Consider the following 5,299-nt stretch of genomic DNA (forward strand, 5'->3'; position numbering starts at 1 on the left):
CCTGCTAATGGCTGAGCTAGCGGCAACACAGGAGACTTGGATAGTGGCAATACAGGAAATTTGGATAGCGGCAATACAGGAGACTGAACTAAGGGCGACTGAGCTGAGCGTGACTGAACTGAGGGTGACTGAACAGGAGACTGAGCTAATGACTGAAGTAATTGTTGAGGTGAAAATGGAGCTGGTGGCAGAGTTGATGACCAAACTGCTGGCCAGGCAGCTAACAGAGCTTCAGGCCGGGCCGGGCTGCACATCCTCCACCAAGCAGAGCAGGTGAGCAGTGAAGGGGGTGAAGGCGAATGTTGTGGAGAATGTGCAGTCCGAGGGATGGCAAACGGGAGGGAGGCATAGCTGATCCTAATAAACGGGGAAGCAAAACTTGATACATTGACATAGGACACAGACTTTCAAAGTAAAAAAGGAAACATAACAGACATGGACTTGACTAGGGGATAAAGCTGATAAGTGGGACAAAAACTAGGGCTGGGTATCATCACGGATTTCTAGAATCAATTCGATTCCGATTCACAATGTCCCAAATCGATTGATTCGATTCAGTTAAATTTTTTGCCTCAGACAGTCAGAAATATAAAAATTCTGATCACAATCATTTTCCTGGCCTGGGATTTTATAGCAGATGACCTTAAAAATATTCTGCAGTAGATCAAAAACGAAAGAAAACAATTAATCAACATATAAACATGATGCTGCTGAAGTGAAATAGAGCAAAGTTACTGAGGTGTTATTAGAGACAAAACCAAGCATTATGCAATTTTGCACAATTTTTAAAAAGTTTACATTTGTTCAGTAGCTGATTGAACAGCAAAAATTAGGCTCTCTTTTCGGAAGTAAGTAAAAGCGAAAAAAAACCAGCGTCTGACAGCGTTGTAAACAATGGTAGACTTGTGCGTAATAAGCAAGTAAATAATGCAGAAAACTGAGATTTCTAGACAAGAAACTGTTTTTGAAGTACACACAGAGAGAGAGAGAGAGATAGCTCTGCATGAAGTGTGATTTTTATTGTGGTGAAAGCAAAGCAGCAAAAGTAAGATGAAATTTATGATGATGTTTATGTGAAGGGAAATGTGAAGCTTATTTTGGATCTTCTTTTGCTGCTGGTTCAGTCAATATTGTTTAGAGAGATACAACCTGCAGCTTCAGAATCTATCGCAAAAAGGGCGTAAACATAAAGCGCTGACCCACTGAAACATCAGAATCAGTGAACTGTCGGCTTTCAGCCCCGAGCGCGTCCGTGTTGTCAGGTGAGAAAGGCGACATCTCACTGATTCTGATCTGTCGGGTGCATGTGTGCAGAATCCACGTACCTGCTCTAAGTCACTGTTTTAGCTGTGAATTAGATTCAAAATCGATTCAGGATTTTAATAAATCAATACAACATTATCTAAGCTAGAATCTATTTTAATCGATAAATCGATAATCAAAATCCACCCCTAACAGCAATCATGGAAGACAGAAAAAGACATCTAAGTGGTTGATGATTGAGCATGTGTCTGACAAACGAATTTTCCTTGAGATAAATTAAGTTCTTAATTAATGACTAACCTCATATTGTGGATGGATTTTCTCAGTTGTTCTCCTGACTGAAGTTTGGTCCATTTACAGCATCCTGCCATGCGATTGCATTTGTTCCTTACCACCGGGAACTGTCATGTTAACTTTTATCGAGTGGAAAAAAAGATGGATGCCTGGATGTTAAACGTAATTATTACACCTGGTAGAGCAGCAACGCTGATCATTTTATTAAAGATTAAAGAATTTAGACAATTTTTGTGATTCCACAGTAATCGTTTGACTTTGGGACCTGCAGCATAGTTTGGGTCCAGCCTTAAAGACTGGATTCTGTTGTTATTATTTAATTTAATAATACATTCCAAGAACTGTTACCCTAGACAATGATTGCAAACTAGATCGTCTGATTGGCTGAAAGACCTGTCTCGTCATTAACTAGGGTGGGAGGAGCAATGATGTCAGAGTGTGATGAGAGTACAGCAAACTGGCAACGATTTGTTTTAAGGTAAGTCTATACAAATCCCTATTTTTTCATTTTTTATCACCCCAATCCCTCGTCCTCCCAATTATGTAATAAAAATAGCTAAACTTCCATAATTTTCATCTTTGTCCCTAGACACTCCAGTATTATAATATAAATGACTAATGCTTTGAACATTGTGCTTATGTACCCGGTATGACTAAGAAACATGCCACTCTATGTGCACCAAACATCTGAACTTAATTTAATGTATTTGTTTATATTTTATGTATTTGATTATATTTTATGTGTTTTTAAAAATAATTTCAACACGGGGCTCAATTGGATTCATTTTTATAGGTGGTTCAGTCAGTAGTAAAATTCTCTGATCCTGATTAATATTATATTTTATTATTACTGCTAATAATAATAATAGTAATAGATAACACCTTTGTTTATGTGGACATTTGTACAGCACTTTATTTAATAGCACAGAATCAAAGTTTATTGATTTCATTTACAAGGTATAATTTCAAATTAAAAGATTCCTAATGGTAGCTGTGCAAATCTTATTGTATTAGTTACACATAAAATTCCTAATGGCTATTCCTATTTTCCAAGATCCATCATCCTATAAAAGACAGCAGAATTCATTTGTCTAAATGCCTGAACAATCATTGAGCACAACAGCCAACTTTGGAGGAGTGGCGGTGGAAACAGGCTTGAATTAGGAGTCCTTGTTGTTACCTTTTAGCAGAAGTTGGAGAAGATGGAGAAGAGGGGTTTATTTGAATGCTGGTTCAATCAGAATTCCATCAATCCAAATGAATAACTCTTTCATTTTATTCATCATATTCCCTAAATCTTCCAGTTATACAATACAAATGATTGATGCTTTCATTTTTTCATCCCAATCCCTTGATCTTTCAATACAGAACTACATTACATGAACCACATTTAATCTGACTGTTCATTTTTGCATGTAATGTTTTACAACAGAGCACCACATGCCCTAAACCAGGTGGCTTCTTCACAAGAGCAAGACAATGGAAAAAGAGGAGAATACTTCGGATCCCAGGGTCCCAGTGTATGTCTTGCATGTGAGAGGAAGATGGCGTTTTGAAATATTGGATACAGTAAACAATGCACTGGAGTTACTGGAGCAAGATGGAATTAGTAAGACTCCAGTTCTTCAGGAGTCTCAGTCTCAGAGCAATGATGTGCCAGCCACTGTAAGTTCCTGTAGTAACACAAAAAGTCATTAACAGTTGAAAAGTCTTTTCTTTAACTGTTAGTGTTAATCACCTACCTTGTCTCCACATCGCATTGATCAGATGGAGATGCCTATCCCCTTGGTCTTTCACTGACATCAGTACCATCAGATTTTTTTTATTAAATTGTTACATACCTTTAGATGTTCAATAGCCAGATAGGAAATTAGCCACACTCTAAGTATAAGTATAAATTATAAATTATAAAAAACTATGCTATGTTCCTGCAATTGTTACTTTCTTTCTTAACCTCCTATGACCTGAACTCTTCCATGGCATGCATTTTTATTTTCTCTTTGATATTTGGGCTGATTGGGACCTGATGAATGTAAAAACAAAGACTTGCCAGATTTTTGTTTCTAAGAAAAATGAGAGCCACATATGAGGATATCCATTTAAAATTTTGATAGAACAGTAGCAGTATAATGTCCTCGTAAGTGGATATCAGGCCCTTGTAGAGCAAAATTGAGTATTTTGGTCTAAATAACCCAAAATGTGATGTCCACATATTTGGACGCCAGGACCTAGGAGGTTAAGATTGATGCAGCTGTTAAAGAGCCTCAGTCCAGCAATTATGATGTGCCCACCAATGTAAGTTATACAGAAACACGGCTATGAAGAAATGAAATATCAGATGAAAGTTACTGCAACAAATACTAAGAATCTCCTCTCTTCATTTATCTTTGCAGGCAGACGGTGTTGCTGATGGGAAAGGAAAATGACTGCCAATAAAGACACACAAACATAGCTACACACACACAAGCATGCATGCACCTGCACACATATGTTCATATACAACAATGTTCAGATAAAGTTCAATAAAGTTCTTGTTGTTCAACTGCAAAATCCTGCGTTTTCTTTCTCACACTGATGGATGATGGGAAATGTCAACACTCATGGTAGTTTATTCAAGTTTATTCATTACTTTGAAAAGGTGTAATTCCAGATTAAAGTTATAGTGGAGCGATCATGGCTCAAGAATTGGCAGCTCATCTTGTAATCGGAAGGTTGCCGGTTCGAGCCCCGGCTCAGACTGTCTCGGTCGTTGTGTCCTGGGGCAAGAATATAGAAAAGATATAGATGTTAGATATATAGATTAGAAATAATATAATGCAAGGATTTGCAGCTGAATCATAACGGAAGGAGCAGCATTGTAATGTACTCCTTCTTATATAATATTATTTTAGACCTACTGACTACTCGAAGGACGTGAAATGCAAACTAAGAGTGTGAACAGACTCCTCCAACACACCCACTCTGATGCTGCTATTGATCACCTATGTGCAATATCTCAGTCTTTCCATGTTCCGTACAATATTTTTGGCTCATGTGCAATATTTTGGTCTTATTGGAATCACCATCCCCACCTCAAATGACCCTCCTCCCTTATTTTATTTATTAGATTTTGCCCTTGTATACAGCCCCACAATGTTTCTTTTTTAATGTTTCCTACGCATGCACCATGTATATTACCTATATCCCATGTATATAGTTCACTCACACATATACGTATACATATATATTTATTTTTATTAATTTTTTCCCCTCAGGGAAGGCGCGACCTCTCACACCGAACGCAGCTTGGTTAACACCTTGGAGACGCTTACAGCTGCCGTGAAGACTCGAAATAACACCATTGAGCGTATGATGGGATACATCAGAGAGGGGCCTGCTCAAAATGACACCCTTGAGCGAAAGTTGGATCACATCGCAGAACGGATCACTGCAGTTGTGGGGTCTCAGAATCAAAAGAATGACAACACCACGGAACAGAAGTTTGATACCATCGTGGGGAGGCTCGCGGCTCTCCAACGGGAGATCGAGAGACCAGTGTCAGAGTGCTAAATTCGGAGCTGCTCGCATAAAGGAGAAATCAACAATATTCAACATATGGACACCACGGCGCCAGCTGCTCAGGCCCAAGGCTGGAGCCCACCAAAACAACTCCCTGATAACGACTGTGTGATGACTATTCTTCCCATCCCATGCAAGGCCACCTGGGTTGGCTGGCAGACTGTTTACTTAGCCTGATAGGGCG

At 38.8% G+C, this 5,299-nt stretch overlaps 1 long non-coding RNA gene across 1 annotated transcript; it reads left to right on the forward strand.

Annotated features, from left to right (window-relative positions):
* The first annotated feature begins 1,891 nt into the window (after positions 1–1,891).
* LOC147303061 (uncharacterized) lies at positions 1,892–4,070 on the forward strand. The gene is made up of 3 exons (XR_015127119.1): positions 1,892–2,035; positions 2,990–3,222; positions 3,951–4,070. It is a non-coding gene; the product is annotated as an uncharacterized LOC147303061 (long non-coding RNA).
* Positions 4,071–5,299: the final 1,229 nt, after the last annotated feature.

The sequence above is a fragment of the Aulonocara sp. 'chitande type north' Nkhata Bay genome, linkage group LG23 (genome assembly GCF_057382095.1).
Source record: "Aulonocara sp. 'chitande type north' Nkhata Bay isolate Kocher_YH1m ecotype deep benthic linkage group LG23, A_spYH_male_GT1.1, whole genome shotgun sequence".
NCBI lineage: Eukaryota > Metazoa > Chordata > Actinopteri > Cichliformes > Cichlidae > Aulonocara > Aulonocara sp. 'chitande type north' Nkhata Bay.